Here is a 21,843-nt window from a genome sequence, read left to right as displayed (position 1 = left end):
ACAGTGGCAAGCCACATGCCGAACCCCTTGCACAAAAGTATGCACCGAGTGAGCAGCCAACGGCTGCTGAAAAAAAGATAGCCAGAGCCGATATTTTCCCCTTGATAGTGCTCAAAGCCAGCTTCTGATCAACCCCACGCTGCAGGAACACAAGGATCTTAGATACCAAATAGGAGCATGGATACCACCCCACAGCCTCGCACAAAAGAGATATAAGCCTTCCAGGTGCAATGATAAATCCTCTGTTAAGTGGACTTGCGCGCCTTCAACATAGTGGGAATCACAGAAACCGGCAACCCCTGGTCTCTCAGTACCTGGCTTTCAATAGCCAGGCCGTCAAAGCCAGGAGACGGTAAAGCAGGGTGGAATATCGGTCCCTGGGAAAGGAACGTCCTCCCGCACCGGAAGTCGCCAGGGGGCGTCCACCACCATACGTACCACGTCAGCGCACAATGGACGCCGAGGCCAATCTGGAGCTATTAGAATAACCGGTATCCCCTCGACCTCTACCCTGCGTAGCAGATGAAGGAGGAGCTTGAGAGGAGGGAAGGCATAAATGAGCTGATAATGTCCCCACTGCACCACCAGCACGTCTGACGGATCTGCCAAGGGATCCCTTGTTCTGGTCAAGAATCTCTGCACCTTCTGATTGAGACGAGAGGGCAGAAGATCCACGTCTGGTGTGCCCCACCGCAGGTAAATGAGACGAAACACCTCCGGATGAAGTGACCACTCCCCCTGATCCAGCAACTGACAGCTGAGGTAGTCCGCTTACCAGTTTTCAATGCCCGAAAAGTAGACAGCAGAGAGAGCCGGCACGTGCAGTTCTGCCCACTGCAGAACGTGAGACCTCCAGCGCCGCTGCTGAGCTCCTAATCCCCCCCCGATGGTTGACTTAAGCCACCGCTGTGGAATTGTCCGACTAGATCCTAACGGGATGACTGCTCTGCAGCTGCGTCCAAATGGGGAGGCATAACCTGATTGCACGCAACTCCAGAATGTTGATTGATAGTCCAGCTGCCCTGGGCCAATCGAAGGCCAAGAACCCCCCCCCAGCCAGTCAGGCTGGCATCTGTCATGACCACCGTCCAATGGAGAGGGAGAAACGACTTCCCGGTCCGTAAGGCCGGAGACCGTAGCCACCGAAGAAGTGAGGCTCTGGTCAGACGGCGAACATGGATCTGACAATCCAGAGATGCCGGAGATTTGTCCCATTTGGATAGGATCTCCCTCTGCAAGACCCAAGTGTGAAACTGGGCATACAAGACCACCTCAAAAAGGTGGATACCATGAGGCCCAGAACCCGCATGCAAAAAATGTAGAGACGACCACTTGCGGGACAGCAGCAACTGCACCGCGGAGGGAAGGGTCTGAAGTTTGATCAGCTGAAGAAAAACCCTCGCCCACGGAGTCCAGAATCAACCCCAAGTATTCCAGGCATTGGGCCAGGAGCAACACGGACGTCTGGAGGTTCAACACCCTGCTGAACTCTTGTAAAGCTTGCATGGCGATCGCCACATTGTCCCTCAATTCTGAAGCCGACGCCGCTCGCAGGAGGAGATTGTCCAGGTAGCCAACGGCGCGATCCCCTGCTGTCTCAGCAACACCAGAACCGGTGTCAGCACCTTGGTTAAGTCCCAGGGAGCCGAGGCCAGGCCAAAAGGGAAGTGCCACAAACTGATTGCGGTCGGGGACGCACACTAAGCGTGAAAAAAAAAAAAACGCTGGTGCTTGACCATATGGGGACATGCAAGTACACGTCCTTGATGTCCAGGGAGGCCTGGAAATCCCCCTGATGAGGCACGGCCACCACCGAACAAACGGACTCCATCCTGAACCACTGTACCTTCACAAAACAATTGAGGGCTTTGACATCCAGGAACGGACGAACCCCTTTCTTCTTTGGGACTATAAACAGATTGGAGTAGAAACCCCGAAACTGGTACAGGAACCATCAACCCCTGAAGAAGCAAGTCCTGCACCACCCCAAACAAAGCCTGCCAACGAGATGGGGGAAGGTGAAGATTGGAAGGAAAAAAACCTGTCTGGTGGACAGGAAAGAAACTATTTTGTAGCTGGACAAAATTAGTTTGCGGACCCACTGGTCAGAAAGAAGGCAAGACCAAAAGGTCCCCAAACCACCGAAGGTGACCCCCCACCCGCAAGTTGGACGGGGGTAAACCTTCATGCGGAAGAGGGCTTTTCCTTGGGCTTGCGATGCCAAGGTGTCATGGTTATGCAATAGTTTTGTTTGTCAGCTTACCTATCTCCATGTGTTCATCTCTAAAGACCAGCTGACTCGCACCTGACTGCTTTTATAAACTCTGCTCTAGCATGGCTCCACCCCAGCTCCTATCAAAGAACTCTATATTAACCTCTGCACTGCAGGCCAGCCCTGCTGATCAACCTTTGTTACATACATAGTAGGTGAGGTTGAAAAAAGACACAAGTCCATCAAGTCCAACCTATGTGTGTGATTATGTGTCAGTATTACATTGTATATCCCTGTATGTTGTCATTCAGGTGATTATCTAATAGTTTCTTGAAGCTATCAATGCTCCCCGCTGAGACCACCGCCTGTGGAAGGGAATTCCACATCCTTGCCACTCTTACAGTAAAGAACCCTCTACGTAGTTTAAGGTTAAACCTCTTTTCTTCTAATTGTAATGAGTGGCCACGAGTCTTATTAAACTCTCTTCTGCTAAAAAGTTTTATCCCTATTGTGGGGTCACCAGTACAGTATTTGTAAATTGAAATATCCCCTCTCAAGCGTCTCTTCTCCAGAGAGAATAAGTTCAGTGCTCACAACCTTTCCTCATAACTAAGATCCTCCAGACCCTTTATTAGCTTTGTTGCCCTTCTTTGTACTCGCTCCATTTCCAGTACATCCTTCCTGAGAACTGGTGCCCAGAACTGGACAGCATACTCCAGGTGCGGCCGGACCAGAGCCTTGTAGAGTGGGAGAATTATCGTTTTATCTCTGATCCCCTATTTAATGCATGACAATATTCTGTTTGCTTTGTTAGCAGCAGCTTGGCATTGCATGCCATTGCTGAGCCTATCATCTACTAGGACCCCCAGGTCCTTTTCCATCCTAGATTCCCCCAGAGGTTCTCCCCCCCAGTGTATAGATTGCATTCATATTTTTGCCACCCAAATGCATTATTTTACATTTTTCTACATTGAACCTCATTTGCCATGTAGTCGCCCACCCCATTAATTTGTTCAGGTCTTTTTGCAAGGTTTCCACATCCTGCGGAGAAGTTATTGCCCTGCTTAACTTAGTATCGTCTGCAAATACAGAGATTGAACTGTTTATCCCATTCTCCAGGTCATTTATGAACAAATTAAATAGGTTGGTCCCAGCACAGAACCCTGGGGAAACCCACTACACCCCTGACCATTCTGAGTACTCCCCATGTATCACCACCCTCTGAACTCGCCCTTGTAGCCAGTTTTCAATCCATGTACTCACCCTATGGTCCATGCCAACGGACCTTATTTTGTACAGTAAACGTTTATGGGGAACTGTGTCAAATGCTTTTGCAAAATCCAGATACACCACGTCTACGGGCCTTCCTTTATCTAGATGGCAACTCACCTCCTCATAGAAGGTTAATAGATTGGTTTAGCAAGAACGATTCTTCATGAATCCATGCTGATTACTGCTAATGATTCCGGTCTTATTACTAAAATCTTGTATATAGTCCCTTATCATCCCCTCCAAGAGTTTACATACTATTGAAGTTAGGCTAACTGGTCTGTAATTCCCAGGGATGTATTTTGGGCCCTTTTTAAATATTGGTGCTACATTGGCTTTTCTCCAATCAGCTGGTACCATTCCAGTCAATAGACTGTCTGTAAAAATTAGGAACAACGGTCTGGCAATCACTTGACTGAGTTCCCTAAGTACCCTTGGATGCAAGCCATCTGGTCCCGGTGATTTATTAATGTTAAAGCAGAGTTCCACACAAAAATGGAACTTCCGCTTTTCGGAACCCTCCCCCCCTCCGGTGTCACATTTGGCACCTTTCAGGGGGGAGGGGGTCTAAGACAGGTATTTGCACCCACTTCCGGCATAGACTCACATGGGAGTCTACGCCTCTTCCCGTCCCCACTGCGCTGTCTCCTGGGAAACACAGGGTTGACCCCCGCTTTAAGTTTCTCAAGTCTAATTTTAATTCTGTCCTCTGTTAACCATGGAGGTGCTTCCTGTGTTGTGTCATGAGGATAAACACTGCAGTTTTGGTTACTGAAGCCCCCCAATTCACTCGTGAAGACTGAGGAGAAGAATAAATTCAATACCTTCGCCATCTCCCCATCCTTTGTAACCAGATGACCTTCCTCATTCTTTATGGGGCCAATATGGTCTGTCCTCCCTTTTTTACTGTTTACATACTTAAAGAATTTCTTGGGATTTTTTTTGCTCTCCTCCGCTATGTGTCTTTCATGTTCTAATTGCACCCTTACATTTCTTGTTGCATTCTTTATAAAGTCTGAATGCTGAGGATGATCCCTCAACCTTGTATTTTTTGAAGGTCTTCTCCTTTGCTTTTATATGCATTTTTACATTGGAGTTAAACCATCCAGGATTTTTGTTCGCTCTTTTAAATTTATTACCCAATGGGATACATTGGCTAATGCCCTTATTTAATATGCTCTTAAAGCAAACCCATCTCTCCTCCGTATTCTTTGTTCCTAAGATTTTATCCCAATTTATGCCTTTTAGCAAGGTTTGTAGTTTAGGGAAGTTGGCTCTTCTGAAATTCAGTGTCTTTGTATTCCCTTTATGTTTCCTATTTGTGTGATTTATACTGAAACGAATTGACCTGTGATCGCTGTTACCTAAATTGCCCCGTATTTCCACATCCGTGATCAGGTCTGTATTGTTGGTAATCAGCAGATCCAGTAATGTTTTATTTCTAGTTGGTGCGTCTACCATCTGACCCATAAAATTGTCCTGCAAGACATTAAGGAACTGGCGAGCCCTAAATGAACGCGCGGTTCCCTCCGCCCAGTCTATGTCTGGATAATTAAAATCCCTCATTATGATAACACTTCCCATCCTTGCTGCTGATCCAATTTGTGATAGGAGATCAGTTCTCCACTTCCTCCCTCAGGTTAGGGGGGCTATATCATACTCCCAGTATTATTTTCCCCTTAGCTTCATCCTTTTGGAGCTCTACCCATAAGGATTCCACCTCCTCTCTAGCTCCCTCAGTGATGTCATCTCTCACATTCACTTGTACATTATTCTTGATAAATAGGCATACCCCTCCCCCTTTTTTACCCTCTCTATCCAGCGGTATAGGGTATACCCTTGAATGTTTGCCAGCCAATCATGAGAGCTGTTGAACCAGGTCTCTGAAATTCCCACAAAATCCAAATCCTCCTTGTACAACAGTATCTCTAGTTCACCCATCTTGTCCGCCAGGCTCCTGGCATTGCTCCTTTTTGTGTCTTGGCTTCTTGTTCCTGCCTGCCGTGTGCTCTACGTTTGTTTCTGTTACCGACCTTGGCGTGTTCTCAACTATTCCTGTCTGCTCGTGACCCTGACCTTTGGTGTGTCCCCGACTATCCCTGTTTGCCTGTGACCCTGAACCTTGGCGTGAACTCTGTTGTCCTTGTCTGCTTGTGGCCCTGACCTTGGCTTATTCCCTTACTAACCCTATCCTCCTGTTGCCTACTGTGGGTGTGAGCTGGGAGACCCTGGGGGTCGCGACCTGGAGCCAGTTGCAGCCCAGTCCATCCTCACCACTAGAGGCTCCCTGGAAAGGCAAATCCGCCAGAGCCTTCTTAAATGTTTGGTCCGCCGACCAGCACTTAAGCCAAAGCAACCGGCGAAGAACCACAGCCGACACTGAGATTTTAGAAAGGGGGCTATTTTTTATTTTTGAAAGCCTATGGCGTGCATAACACACCCAAAAACTTCACCCGGTGCCAAAAAAATGTGCACACACAAAGAGTGAAACACAAAAAAAGAGCAAACGGGTACACAAGTGTGCCTTGCCCTGAAACACCCGGGGCGTTAGGCTCCAGACGGGGACAAGGGCACTTACAAATGGTCCATCTGGCCGAAACTAGATGGACCCCGTTCTCTGGAGGGCCTGCCGAAACAGACTCACCCAAGTACTAGGTGAGGCTCCCCCAAAGGGAGACCCCATGAGAGAGGGCGAACTAGCCAAAAGGCCATGTCCACCCCTTCCCAAGACTTTCAGGGCTGGCCCGAGGACCTACAACCCTACTCATCACACAGTGCAACAAACCGTGTACAAACATAAAAATAAAAAAAGTGACAAACATAGGCTTAATAAATAAAATAAAGTGGGGAAGGAATAAGTGAAGAGGAGAGTGAAAAAGTGGCCATTGTGTGAAACAATGACCAGGCCCTCCGGCCAGGAATAAAAAATTCCTCTGGTCCCAGCCAAAAGGCCGGGCCCAAGAGGCAGGTGCTAAAAAAGTGTGTTCTATGGTGCAGGGACCGTGGTGCCTCAAACCAAAGGGACTCCCACTCACAGTGATTTTTTGGCACCCCTGGACTGCCACTCCAGGGGCACATAACTCCATAGGCTTTCAGGACCAACCCTAACCAACGACCCAGACCACAGCCGCCCCCACTCCAGGCAGAAAGGCATGAAGTTCTGGGAGCTTGGTGAAAGCACTTTACCATCAGGCTCCACCTTCGCTCCCATCACTCCTTCCTAATTACATTCGGGAAATACTAACCACTCCCCCCCTCCCAAAGGATGTGTAAGTGTTCTCTCCCGAATAACTGTCCGTAGCTAGAGCTACCACAATCTAGGCCAGAAGGCCAGGGACCTGACCCTCCGGCCAGACCCAGATGCAGCACCCATCCTTACCAGGAGCCCCTTCCGGACGGCTCAGACTCAACCATCGGCCAGCCCCCAGTATCTGTTGGGCAGCATGGCATAGTCCCTGCTGAAACCGCCTTTCCAGGCACTATAACACCATTGGAATTGCTGGCCCTCCCCAACGAGAGTAGCACAGCGCCTCCTCTGGAAACTAAGGATAGATACTACACTTGATCTTAGCCAAAAGGCCGAGAAGCGAACCACAGCCGACACTGAGATTTTATAAAGGGGGCCATGTCCAAGGCAGCATCACAAACATACTTGAGCCCTTGCACTAACTGGTCTGCCAGTTCCACACAGACTGGAGAAACTTGCTCATTACCCAACTCGTGGTGTAATAGCTTAGCCCACTCAGTAAGCATCTGCGACACCAGAGCCGTGGCTAACACCAGACAAAGGGCCGAACCTGCCACCGTAAACATAGACCGAGCGACCGCCTCGGCCTTTCTGTCGGCAGGGTCCTTGAAAGAAGGGGACCCTTCCACTTGTTCAACCTAGATACTGGAGTATCAACGACAGGAGGGGAAGCCCATTTCTTTAGCATACTCTCCTCAAAGGGGTAACACACCTAAAAACGCATGGAGACTGAAAAAGGACCACTGAGGTCATTCCCAATCTTTGCAAATAAACCGAATAAGAATAAATTGAAATAAAACAGGTAAGGAAACACCTCAGCGGTGCGGACCGGCTTATAAGACCCACAGGGGACCAACACCACTGCAGACGCCCCCGCCGATTCCTCAATTTTCAAGGTATCGCGAACCACAGTAATGAGTGCTCCCATCAACGCTTTTTTATGCGCAGAGACCGACGTGGAGGATTCCTCCTCGCTGTCCGAAGAATCAGGAGCCGCATCGTCTGAGCCCTCCGGGCAGGGGTCACTCGCTACAGCAGAGCCCGACTCTGGATCAGAGTCCTCCCCAAAAGACAGAGGGGGTAGGGTATGTTTTTACCCACCTTACGCCCGCACTCCACCTCAACTCGGGAGATGAAGGATTCCAGGACCACCAACAAAGCGTCCAAGGAAACAGCAGACCCAGAGGGACCAGCTGCCATCACCGGGGGAGGGGCACATGCTTCAGACGCCATGGCAGTCATTGGCCCTCTTATGACTCACCCCCTCCCTTCTTGGCAAACTCTCATGAGAGAGAGAGAGAGAGAGAGAGAGAGAGAGAGAGAGAGAGAGAGAGAGAGAGAGAGAGAGAGAGAGAGAGAGAGAGCTGTGCATGATGTCTAGGCTTTTTACCAAACAGAAAGTGGGCTGTATAAGGTATTTACTGGCAGAAAAAAAATGTTTTACTATCCAAAGTTAAAACAAGGGCAGAGGATTTAATAGATGGAAAGTTGAAAAAATGACTGAAGGTCTGCTTTAAAAAGGTAACCTTTATTATTATGCTCCATTTCCCAGTTTCATGACAGGTTTACTTTAAATGGCTTATTCCCATTTTTTCCTATAGAAAGAGAACACAATCAGCACATGCATGCACAAAGATTTACTAAAAAAAAAAAAAAAAAATATATGCATAATAAAAGGTTTACCTCATCATATGCTCAATTTCCTAGGTCTACTTTAAATCATTACCATTTCTCTTTAGAAAAATAAAATTATCAGTGTCTGCATGCATAGAAATTTTCCAACAATCAAAAACCTCTGTAAGCAATAATGGTTAGAATTAAGCCGCTATTACAAGTGCATTACAGACTTACCTATACAATTTAGGAGCTTAATAGTATACTTAGAAGTAAAGTATAAAGGAAATAAGCTTGGCTCTCCACCTCACTTCTGTGTTTGAGGATAACAAAGTAAATCAGCACCCCAGATCTGCATTCCAGGTCTGACTCAAAATACTGAAGCAAGACCATCATGACAGCCAGAGACCAGACTTTTCAGAGGAACATTGACAGTGCAGTCTAAGTACTTTTCTTTCCACGGCTTTCCTTTAGAGAGCAGCACAATCTAGTGGAAAGTAAAGCATTAAATGTGGCTCCTACACAGTTACAATACAACCTGTATAGAATAAAGCAGTATTTTATTTCCTTTGTCTACTGTTAGAACTTCTGGTAGCTGTGTCATAGAAATGGTGTAATTAAAAAGTGCAAAGAGTATTCCATTGTTTAACTTTCTATTTTTTTTTTTTTGTATTTCTACATTTCAAGGCTTGAAATGCAAAAATTCAAAAGGGTTTTTGTGCAAGAGGAGCCTGCTCGGATATTCTAAGTGCAGTTTCAAACAGAATCACACGATCTGCTTCATCCCTATGAATAGCCTCAATATACCCGCAAGTCCTAGATACAGCCAAGGTCATCAATTTATTGCCCCATCTTGTGAGGTGTTGGATTTCTATGAAGTTTTCGTTTGTCTTTTCATGCATTGTCTTCGCGAGAAGTAGACACTTCCTACTGAGAACAGGATGACATCACAAGGGAATGGCACTCATCTTGGAGCCATGGCATCGCTGGATTAGAGGTCCCCCCACTCAGTGACCAGTGGCAACGAGGCATCTAGCCACTTTTGACCTCCAGAAAAATGTACCCTCCTTCATGACCAGGCCATTTTTTTCTATAGGGCAACTGCATAACTGGCAATTGCTGTACATACATGAAATGTATCATTTTTTTTCCCCCCACAAATAGAGCTTTTTGATGGTATTTGATCACCACTGGGTTTTTTTATTTTTTGTGCTAGAAACACCCAACAGAAAAATCACATCAATATTTAGTAGAGCCTCCTTTAGCAAAAATAACAGCCTCTAGACCAGTGGTTCTCAACTCCAGTCCTCGGGACCCACCAACAGGCCAGATTTTAAGTATTACCTTGAGGAGTTGCAGACTAGAATACTGCAATCACTGAGCAGCAAGTGATATCACCTGTGATGTATTTCAGCTATCTTGCAAACCTGGCCTGTTGGGGGCCCTGAGGACTGGAGTTGAGAACCACTGCTCTAGACGCTTCCTATAGCCTGTAATGAGTGTCTGGATTCTGGATGAATGTATTTTGGACCATTCCTCCTTACAAAACATCTCCAGTTCAGTTAGGTTTGATGGTTGCTGAGCACGGACAGCCCGCTTCAAATAACCCCACAGATGTTCGATGATATTCAGGTCTGGGGACTGAGATGGCCATTCCAGAATATTGTACTTGTTCCTCTGCATAAATACCCGAGTAGATTTTAAACAGTGTTTTGGGTCGTTGTCTTGTTGAAATATCCAGCCCCGGCGTAACTTCAACTTTGTGACTGATTCCTCAACATTATTCTCAAGAATTTGCTGATATTGAGTGGAATCCATGCGACCCTCAACTTTAACCAGATTCCCAGTACCGGCACTGGCCACACAGCCCCACAGCATGATGGAACCTCCACCAAATTTTACTGTGGGTAGCAAGTGTTTTTCTTGGAATGCTGTGTTCTTTTGCCACCATGCATAACGCCCCTTGTTATGACCAAATAACTCAATCTTTGTTTCATCAGTCCATAGCACCTTATTCCAAAATGAAGCTGGCTTGTCCAAATGTGCGTTTGCATACCTCAAGCGACTCAGTTTGTGGCGTGTGTGCAGAAAAGGCATCTTTCGCATCACTCTCCCATACAGCTTCTCCCTGTGCAAAGTGCGCTGAATTGTTGAAGGATGCGCAGTGACACCATCTGCAGCAAGTTGATGTTGTAGGTCTTTGGAGGTGGTCCGTGGGCTGTTTTTGACCGTTCACCATCCTTTGCCTCACCAATAATGTGGCCTGCCACTTCTGGCCTTAACAAGAACTGTGCCTGTGGTCTTCCATTTCCTCACAGTGGACTCTGACAGCGTATATCTCTGCAATAACTTTTTGTAGCCTTCCAATAAACCATAATGTAGAACAATCTTTGTTTTAAGGTCATTTGAGAGTTGTTTTGAGACCCCCATGTTGCCACTCTTCAGAGGAGAGTCAAAGAGAACTTGCATACCTTTTCTCATGATTGGATGCACCTGTCTATGAAGTTCAAGGCTTAATGAGCTCACCAAACCAATTGTGTGTTCCAATTAATCATTGCCAAGTAGTTACAGGTATTCAAATCAACAAAATGACAAGGGTGCCCAAATTTATGCACCTGTCTAATTTCGTTTTGATGCATATTGCGCGTTTTCTGTTAATCCAATAAACCTCATTTCACTACTGAAATATTACGGTGTTCATTTTATTAGCTTTATTTGAAAAAAAAAAATGTCCAAGAAACCAGAAACATTATTTTGGCATCATGGTAAAAAAAAACAAAAAAAAACAAAAAACAAACACACACAACACGGGACAACCCAAGAATTACATTTTCATTAAGCCCGGGTTCACACCTATGTGAATTAGATGTGCCTTTCCCCGCATCTAATTTGCATAGCAGGAGAATGTGACTGGCTCCCTATGGAGCCGGTTCACATATCTCCGGCATAGAATCGGCCCTGATTCGTCCCTGAAACGGGGAACAGGGATGCACAGTGCTCCTGTGCGATCCGCAGCCCGTTATAGTGTGAACCCGGGCTAATAGAGATACTGGTTTCAAAATGGTGGTCCCCAAACTGCAGTCCGTGTGGCTCTTTGCTTGTCCTTAAACAGCCCTTGGGGCATTGTTCATCTCACTGACTTTAATGACAAAGCATGATTCCTCTCACTGCCAATGATGGGATATTTTTCCTTCCCTTTACCCCAACTGAGCATTATTCCTCCTCCTAGTAACGAAAAGGCACTAGATCTCTTTTTTACTCCCCGGTCATAAGGAATAGGAACTAGATTTTTGTATAAAAGATTTGAGGACCCCAGTTTTGAAAATTTTGGGTTGTTGTGGAAACAAGCCTTGGTGATAAAGCATCAGTGGAGGTACCTTTTTCCCATAATAACTAACAGGAGTGAACTTCCCCTCCTAGGGGTAGATTTCCCCTCACTTCCTGTTGTCTCCCTCCGTTTGTAAGTAAGAGTCGTTTGTAAGTCGGATGTTTGTAAGTAGGGGACTGCCTGTACGTTGAATTTCTTTTTAAAGGCTCACAGATCAAAATATGAAAACTGCCCAATTGCCCTGGAGCTTAACTAGTTACCTCCACAACACTGGGGAGAAATGGGTACATAAAGCACTACTCATGGGCAACGCCTGGCTTCAAATGAACCTTTACGGGATCTTCAATAGTCTATAATAGCTCAAGGATAACCTGCAGCTTTTAAAAAGGAAAAAAATCCTACTTCAGACCAGCAAAACAAGGCTTTCTGTCCACCCATTTGAACTTTGTTTCAATTTAGGGCTCAGCACTTTCATAAACGTTAAGACCCACCATGTCCAACTGTCCAGTGACTTGCTCAATGACCAGCAAAATTTGGCATGGCTGGTGAAAGGGACCCTTACGTTGGAGTAAAGTCAAATTCATAGTAGCAAAGCCAAAGCCATAGTAGCAAAGCCAAAGCCATAGTAGCAAAGCCAAAGCAAGGGAAGCACAGGAGGAGAAGTTTTATATCCAACAAAAGGCAACAGCAGAGACTTTGTTGCTTACAGTTACAGGTCATTTACTTTTAAAAAAAAAGGTCCCATTCAGACCATTTTACCATCTCTGTCAGTACATTGCAATGCACATCCATCAGCAAGGTACACTGGGGAGCAGTTCAAAATGTAAAATGCAGGTTCACTTCAACTACATAGTGAATCACCCAATAAAAAGTAATGAATTTAGGCACTGTTGCGAATTTGTAGAGGCCCGATTTGCCGACAGCCTAAAGGTTTATTGCCCTGCAGGGGCTCTGGGCTTCAGCAAAACGGTGCCCTCCGGCAAGAATAAACTGTAACAATGCTAGAAGCAATTTACAGCACACACTAATTTGGGTAGCATAATTTTTAATGTGGAATGTAGCCACTTGCCGCCCGCCATATAGCAGAATGACGGCGGCAAAGTGGTTCCAATACCCTGACTGAGCGTCATATGACGTCCTCAGGATATTAAGCCGATGCGCGCCCCGCTGTTGCGGTGTGTCAGTCTGACACACCGCAACTCCGAGCTAGGTAAAGAGTCTGAGGGAGACTCTTTACCACGTGATCAGCAGTGTCCAATCACGGCTGATCACGATGTAAATAGGAAGAGCCGGTGATCGGCTTTTCCTCACTCGCATCTGACAGAAGCGAGTAGAGGAGAGCCGATCGGCTGCTCTTCTGACAGGGGGGGGTCTGTTCTGATTGTTTATCAGCACAGCCCCCCTTCGGATCCCACCCAGGACCACCATCATGCCGCCCAGGACCACCAGGATGGCCATCCACACTAGTCCACCAGGTATGCCCCCCTAGATCCCCAGGGAAATACCAATCTGTGCCCAGGCAGCTGCCAATCAATGCCCAGGCAGCTGCCAATCAGTGCCCACTCACAATGCCTACCACTGCCACCAGGGATGCCTATCAGTGCCCATCAGTGCCGCATATCAGTGCCGCATATCAGTGCCCATCAGTGCCGCATATCAGTGCCCAGCGGTGCCGCATATCAGTGCCCAGCGGTGCCGCCCATCAGTGCCACCCATCAGTGCCCATCAGTGCCGCCCATCAGTGCCCAGCAGTGCCGCCCATCAGTGCCCAGCAGTGCCGCCCATCAGTGCCCAGCAGTGCCGCCCATCAGTGCCCAGCAGTGCCGCCCATCAGTGCCCAGCAGTGCCGCCCATCAGTGCCCAGCAGTGCCGCCCATCAGTGCCGCCCATCAGTGCTGCCTATCCGTGCCACCCATAAGAACCCATCTTTGCAGCCTTTCAGTGCCCAGAGAGAAAGAGAAACTGTATATATACACTGCAGCTCCTTTAAGAGTCATAGCAGGCATGCACCCGCTGCACGGTGGGGGACCCAATGCGCGTGGCCGGCGGGCGCGATCCCCACCGGCCACCCACGATCGCATGCACGAGAGCAGGAACGAGGATTTGTGTGTGTAATCAGGGGAGGAGAAGAAACAGATTGTGTTTTCCTACTAAGTAGGAACAACGATATGTCTCCTCTCCCAGTCAGTCCAATCCCCTCACAGTTAGAACACGCAGTTAACCCCTTGATCGCCCCTAGTGTTAACCCCTTCCCTGCCAGTGACATTTATAAAGTAATCAGTGGCTATTTTTAGCTCTGATCGCTATATAAATGTCAATGATCCCAAAAAAAGTGACAAAAGTGATCTGTCCGCCGCAATGTTGCAGTCCCAATAAAAATCGTTAATCGCCGCCATTACTAGTAAAAAATAAATAAATAATAATAAAAATGTCATAAATCTAAGCTATAACTTTTGTGCAAACCACTCAATATATGCTTATTGTGATTTGTTTTACCAAAATTATGTAGAAGAATACATATTGGCCTAAACTGATAAAGACTTTTTTTTGTTTTTTTTAATTTGGGATATTTATTAAAGCAAAAAATTTGTTTTTTTTTTCAAAATTTCGCTCTTGTTTATAGCACAAAAACAAAAACCACAGAGGTAAGCAAACACCACCAAAAGAAAGCTCTATTTGTGGGGAAGAAAAAAAAAGGACGTAAATTTTGTTTGGGTACAACATTGCACCCCCACGCAATTGTCAGTTAAAGCGACAGTGTCTTATCGCAAAAAATGGCCTGGGTCAGGGAAGGGTTAAATTCTTCCAGGGCCGAAGTGGTTAAAGCGCAACTATGGTTAAACCATATATTAGTTTCCACATCGTATGTCATTTATAGCATACTCCCATTGCTGTGAATGTTCTTGAAGTTTGATGTGCATTGCATTAAGGCACTCATATATTAAAGTGGAGTTCCACCCAAAAGTTGAACAGCGCTGTCTCTCTGAAGTTCGACTCCTCTTCTCCTCCCTCTGCTGCCGGGCCAATTAGAAAGAGCAGCGCGCTTCGCGCAGTAGGGAACCGGCTGTGAAGCCTAAAGGCTTCACTGCCGGGTTCCCTTACCAGGAATGGCAGCGACTGCACTCAACAGCCGATCCGAAGATCAGGTAAGTGTCCATATATTAAAAGTCAGCAGCTGCAGTATTTGTAGCTGCTGACTTAATTTTTCGAGGGGGGGGGGGTGGGGGGTGAACTACAGAGGTGTTGAGATAAGGAGTTTCAAGGGGCAAAGTCAGGGCAGGAATCATTGCTTGCAGGCAGCAAGGTACCATGGGATTTGTAGTCCTTAGAAATTGAAGTAAACAGCAGAGGAGAAGCTGCACAAAAAACATGCAAGGAAACCAGGAAGTTGTGGAAAGAGATGGCTAGCAGACAGGCAGAACTCACAATGTGAAATAAGATTTTTTTAAGTAAGCTTATATTGGATTGTTAAAACCACTCATTGTTTGTATTGCTGTTACAGTGCTGATGTTATAAAAATAAAAGTGTATGCTGTGATCATTTATTTTTTTTTTAAGTATAAAAAAAAAGGTTTTGCCCTTCAAAATGCCTAACAATCAGGGATCAGAATTGTTGGGGGGTTTATGGGTCTGCTCAAAGAGCTTCAGCAAAACTGTTTTAAACAGGGTTATGGTAGCAGCTATTGTATTCACACAAAAATCCTTCATTACTGCAGGCTTTGAGCATAGAATGGCGTTCTCACAGAAATGACATTTTCCAGGGACTATGCAGAGATCTGGCCTAATGATACAGGTCACCCAGTATTCATATATATATATATATATATATATATATATATATATATATATATATACAGTGCACACAATCTCTTCACCCCCCCCCCCCCCCACCCAACAGTAATAAAATGTTTGGCTGCGATCTAGATAAACTCATCAAATATTTAGAAGCTCATGGAACCTCTCAGGCTGGGAACTGTGCCAGCAGCTGCAAGATGTGAGACTGCAGATATTTCTCCTCTTATCCGCAAGGATAGACAAACATAAATTCAGTGCTTAAAATACAATGTGCCATTCGGAAAATGTGATAGAAGGTACTTTCTTCCTCCATCAGAGGACGGATGACGATTTATATCTGTGAACTTGTTCTAGGCCCAATGCATGCAGTAACTGTCCATTGCACTGCAGTGGAAGGGAAACAAGGGTTAACGGAGAGCAGGTTTCAGTAAAGGAGGCCATGAGCCCCAGCTGATGATGCGCTAACTGTATTTAAAGGTGTAGATTGGCAATGCTGAATTCATATGCACACAAAAGAATTTACTGTGAATTTATAAATTATATATGAAATAGGAAAGCACAATGGCATTAAAGGAACTTTGCTAAGCACTACATGCATCTTAAATGGCCACATAGGCCATGAAAAGTGATTTAATTTTAGAAAGGAAAAAAAAAAAAAAAAGCGCTATAATCCTTTCTGTTGAGATTAAACCCATTATTTTAAAAATTACCGTATTTATTGGCGTATAACACGCACTTTTTCACCCTGAAAATCGGGTGCAAATACTGTGTGCGTGTTATACGCCAATACTCCAATTTTAGCTGCATCGGAGGGGACAGGGAGGAGGGCGGGACGAGTGCCGTCAGATTACATACAGTGAGAATCTCCTGTTTACTTGGCGGCCTCTGTAATAGGAAGTCCCATCTCCTGGGCCGCCACTGGACCACTGTTCTGTCTATCATAGGAGATTCTGACTGTATGTAATCTGTCGGCGCACGTCCCGCCCCCCTACCTGTCCCTTTTACGCTGCAGATGGGCATCGATCAGGCTGCACTGAAGGCAGTGGTGAGGCTGCTGCATTGAAGGCAATGGTGAGGCTGCTGCATTGAAAGCAATGGTGAGGCTGCTGCATTGAAGGCAATGGTGAGGCTGCTGCATTGAAGGCAATGGTGAGGCTGCTGCATTGAAGGCAATGGTGAGGCTGCTGCATTGAAGGCAATGGTGAGGCTGCTGCATTGAAGGCAATGGTGAGGCTGCTGCACTGAAGGCAATGGTGAGGCTGCTGCACTGAAGGCAATGGTGAGGCTGCTGCACTGAAGGCAATGGTGAGGCTGCTGCACTGAAGGCAATGGTGAGGCTGCTGCACTGAAGGCAATGGTGAGGCTGCTGCACTGAAGGCAATGGTGAGGCTGCTGCATTGATGTGGACTGATGAGGCTGCATTGATGGCACTTGTGAGGCTGCAGATGGGCATCGATCAGGCTGCACTGAAGGCAATGGTGAGGCTGCTGCATTGAAGGCAATGGTGAGGATGCTGCATTGAAGGCAATGGTGAGGCTGCTGCATTGAAGGCAATGGTGAGGCTGCTGCATTGAAGGCAATGGTGAGGCTGCTGCATTGAAGGCAATGGTGAAGCTGCTGCATTGAAGGCAATGGTGAGGCTGCTGCATTGATGGTAATGGTGAAGCTACATTGATGTGGACTGATGAGGCTGCATTGATGGCACTTGTGAGGCTGCAGATGGGCACTGACCCTTATTTTGCTTCAAAGTTTCTGATTTAAAATTTTTTTTCTGAAACTTCCCTCTGAAAACAAATGTGCGTGTTATACGCTGATAAATACAGTAATAGTTCAGTCTTTAGAAGCCAGGAAGGCAAACTACAAGAGTTTTTTAGATCTATCAATGCGTTTTGGTGAGATCTCTCTGCTTGAGTTCCTGGGACTGCACAGCTGGTATGCCCATTATGAGAAGTTCCGCTTGTTGGATTTTTTTTTAATTCATAATGGAAAATGCAACAGAAGGAGCTGAACACAAAAAGAAAAAAAAATTCCAGGTGGATGGGATCAGAGACCATAAAACAAAACAGAGGGCGCACTGGCCTAGTGCATTATCCTCAATTATCTTTAATATATAAAAAGTGGTAAGTATTATACTCACAAACTGACAGCTACATCAGAGCAACTTCAAGTCCAAAATACAACATATGTCACAGGACAATATTGGAAGTCCAACAGGCTAATGCGTTTTGAGGATTTGCTTCCTCAGAGCCAACTGAGTTGAGTATAATACTTACCACTTTTTATATATCAAAAAGATAATTGTTGAGGATAATGCTCTAGGTCGGTGCGCCCTCTGTTGTGTTTCATATTTTCAGTGTTCCCAGACTTCCCCAGTCTTATGAGGGCAGCAAGGCAAGACATATCCAGGAAAGCCAAGATGGTGATAAAGACAACTGTAATTTCTGGGCCCACTCTCAAGAGCAGGAGATTTTGTGTGTTTGCCATCTACTTCTTGGGATGGGATTAGAGTCAGGATTTATGAACTCAGCCCACCCACCTCAGGAAGGGGGCCCCCATTGCGTTCTTTCAACACCGGCGCTATCACATCATAGCTAAAAAAATATATGTCTCCTTGCTAGATGTGTGCTCGGAAAACAGTGTAGGGGGAAATAACAGTTTACTGCACCCAGCAATGAGACAAGCTAGAAAGATAGTTGAAAGTTCTATATGTTGCCGGGGGGGGATACAGTGAGAAGCTTCTTTAAAGTGGTTGTCCCCTTTTTTCTTAACCTTCAGACAAGCTTTAAAGTGAAGTGCCACTAAACCCACATCATAAAAAACTATCAATGCTGCATTACATGCTGTTCATACTCAGCCACTATGAGATTCGTTCCCTATATACTGCAAAAAACCTGGTTGAGCCTGCTGCTCTGCATCTATGGCTTCTGTTCATGTCTGCAATGCAGCTGGGGATTTTGCAGCTGTGGTGGCAACTCTGCAGATACTCAGTTTTCAGTGAGTTTCTATGCTGATCATTTCCTCCATATCACATCTGAGCAGCCCATGTGACTATAGAGTCACACATCTGGGCGTATACACAGCGGTAAATGAATGCCCACTAACCATCTAAACACAATAGGATATATGTAGACTGTTGGAGGCGGACCTTCCTCACCATGTAATTGCCAAAAAAAATAAAGATTTGATTTCAAATATATATATTTGTAGGACAATTTAAAACTATTTCATATCCATTTTTTATACTCTGTATTCCAAAGGGCAGTTTTTTTTATTTTGAACATGTGACCAGCAACAAAGGACTAGAAACTCCTGCTTAGGTTTCCCTGCAGACAGGCTGGGAAAGAGCTGGGTCATGTGACAGCCGTATATTAATAAGGAAAAACATATTAGATTTTTTTTTTTTTTTAATTAAAATATTTACAGTGCCATCACCTACATAAAGAAATAGAAGGGGTGTTCTGACAAAATAGGCAACTTGGCAGAATACCGAACCATGTCACTTCTGGTTTATTTATAACATGATTCATTGCAGATTTCCATGAAGGAATCTTACATGAGGAATACGTGTTTTGACACAAGATCGGCAACCGAATGCAGTCTGGTGCATGGTATTATGAGCGGAAATTGTTACTCCGCTCCAACACTAACCAAAAAATGGCTACCCCCCAGTCCAGGCCCTTTGGGTCTTGTATGGATATTAAGGGGAACCCCGCACCCAAATTAGAAAAAGGAAAGGCGTGCGGCCCCCAGGTCCTATATACTCTGAACAGCAGTATACAGGCAGTGCAAACAAGACAGGGACTGTAGGTTTATTGTTAAGTAGAATCTGTTTGTAATTTTGAACTGGTACATTTTTAAAGTGTAGCTCCAGCCAAAAAATCTATTTTTTTTTTTAAACAAAGATTGGTGATAAAGCATCAATGAAGAGGAGACACGTTTTTCCCATATTAAAGCGGAGGTCCGCTGAAAAAAAAAAATTAAAAGCCAGCAGCTACAAATACTGCAGCTGCTGACTTTTAATATATGGACGCTTACCCGTCCAGGGAGCCCGCGATGTCGGCAGCCGAAGCCGATTCGTCTGTCGGCTCTCAGCTGTTGCCGCCACCATCCCCGGTAAGGGAATAAGGAAGTGAAGCCGTGTGGCTTCACTTCCTGGTTCCCTACTGCGCATGCGCGAGTCGCGCTGCTCCTCCTCTCTGGTCCCTGCTGTGTTCTGGGACCTGTGTGTCTCCCACAATACAGCGGGGGAGGACAGTGTAGGCGCTGGAAGTGGCGTAGGTCACCACAAGTGCCGCGGTGATCTATGCCAGGAAGTGGGAGCAAATACCTGTATTATACAGGTATCTGCTCCCTCCTCCCCCCTGAAAGGTGCCAAATGTGACACCAGAGGGGGGGAGGAATCCAAAAAGTGGAAGTTCCATTTTTGGGTGGAACTCCACTTTAACTCTTACAGGAGAGAATTTCCCTTCCTAGGGGTAGATTTCATCTCACTTCCTGTTGTGTCCTTCAGTTTGCAAGTAGGAGTCATTTGTAAGTTGGATGTTTGAAAGTTGGGGCCTGACCTATATACTCTGCAGAAATTGGGGCCTTAGGTGTTGGTGAGGGCCTTAGCCCTCACAGTTACTCTTGGTGGGCGCAGGAATGGCCCTGCTGTGAAATATTATATCAAAAAATGTAATTACATGCACCTGTTGAACAGGGGCAGAAAAATTGGGCCTTAGGCACTGGTGCCACAACACTGCAACCCCTCACAGATGCTATAGTTGGAGCGCAGGAATGAGCCCTGCTGCAAAGTATTGCATCAAAAATTGTAATTATACGCCCGTTAAACAGGGGCAGAAAAATTGGGCCTTGGCCACTGGTGGCGGTGCCCAGAACCAAAAATGTTCTTACAAGCTATCAGCATGAAAATTGAGAGAGGATTGTCACTCAACATAACAGAATAGTCACTCAGCATCAGCATGAAGGGATCTCACATTAAAAAAAAAAAATCAAATTAGTTAAATCAGCATCAGGTGCTTGGTAGCTGGTGATCCAAGACTGGATTCATTTTTATGAAGGTCAGCCGAACGGCCGATTCGGTGGACAGGCGCACCCTGTGATCGGTTACAAAGCCTCCAGCAGCACTGAATGTGCGTTCCGAAAGAACGCTGGATGCAGGACAGGCCAGTAACTCACTTGCATACTGTGCACAAGCTCTGGCCAGTGATCCATCATCAAGACCCGATAACCCAGAGGATTTTCGGGGGGAAAGGTATCCAAGTCTGATCTTGCCCCTAGGTAATCCTGCACCATGTGAATCAGACTCTGGCGATGGTTGCTGGAACCGATCAGACCTTGGGGCTGCGAACTAAAAAATTGTCTGAACGCATTGGTCAGACGGCCACCTTCTCCACCGCTCCTTCTGTGACTGGCCAAAGCCTCAGCAATACGTTGTCCAGGAGGACCAGGAAATTGTAACCTCCCAGGCTCTGGAAACGCGTTGCACAAACCTTTCTGCAATTCCTCCCGAAGATGTTTCATCCACTGCTCCCTCTGCAACGGCAAGATAAGGTCCGCAACCTTACCCTTGTAACGTGGATCAAGGAGGGTTGTCAGCCAGTAATCATCCCTCCCCTTGATACCACGAATACGAGGATCCTTCCGCAGGCTTTGCAGGATCAGGGAGGCCATGCAGCGTAGGTTTGCTGAGGCATTCGATCCAGAGTCTTCTGGGTCACTAAGGACGACATGATCTGCAGCCACCTCCTCCCAGCCACGTACAAGTCCATGGGTTTCTTCAGACTGTAAATGATCCCTTGAAGACTGCTGCTGATGCTGAGTGCCAGGCTCCACCTCCATGCTGACACAATCCTCCTCCTCCTCCTCTTCCTGTGTGATCGGCGGGCACGCAGGAACACTGTCTGGATAAAGGGGGCCTTAAGAGGTAAGAAGTCCTCCTCTTCCTTCCTCTGTTCTGCCTCAAGTGCCCTGTCCATTATTCCACGCAGCGCGTGCTCCAACAGGTGGACAAGAGGAACAGTGTCACTGATGCATGCATTGTCACTGCTCACCATCCTGGTGGCCTCCTCAAATGGTGACAGGACAGTGCATGCATCCCTGATCATAGCCCACTGGCGTGGGGAAAAAAAAACAAGGTCCCCTGACCCTGTCCTGGTGCCATAGTCGCATAGGTACTCATTGATGGCCCTCTGCTGCGTGTGCAGCCACTGCAGCCTGGCCAACGTTGAGTTCTACCTGGTGGGCATGTCACAGATTAGGCAGTTCTTGGGCAGGTTAAATTCCTTTTGGAGGTCAGCCAGTCGAGCACTGGCATTAGATGACCTGCGGAAATGCACACAGACTTTCCTGGCCTGCCTCAGGACATCCTGTAAGTCTG

The 21,843-nt window shown here is 46.4% G+C and overlaps 1 protein-coding gene and 1 pseudogene across 1 annotated transcript in view; both read right to left on the bottom strand.

The window, feature by feature from the left end:
• The window catches only part of WNK2 (WNK lysine deficient protein kinase 2), a 356,194-nt gene that overhangs the window by 224,923 nt on the left and 109,428 nt on the right, over window positions 1-21,843 (bottom strand).
• On the bottom strand, window positions 6,995-7,072 carry LOC141104001 (U2 spliceosomal RNA; annotated as a pseudogene).

This window comes from Aquarana catesbeiana, linkage group LG07, assembly GCF_042186555.1.
Source record: "Aquarana catesbeiana isolate 2022-GZ linkage group LG07, ASM4218655v1, whole genome shotgun sequence".
Taxonomy (NCBI): domain Eukaryota; kingdom Metazoa; phylum Chordata; class Amphibia; order Anura; family Ranidae; genus Aquarana; species Aquarana catesbeiana.
The sequence above is the reverse complement of the archived record's forward strand: the minus strand, read 5'-3'. Positions and strand labels throughout refer to the sequence as shown.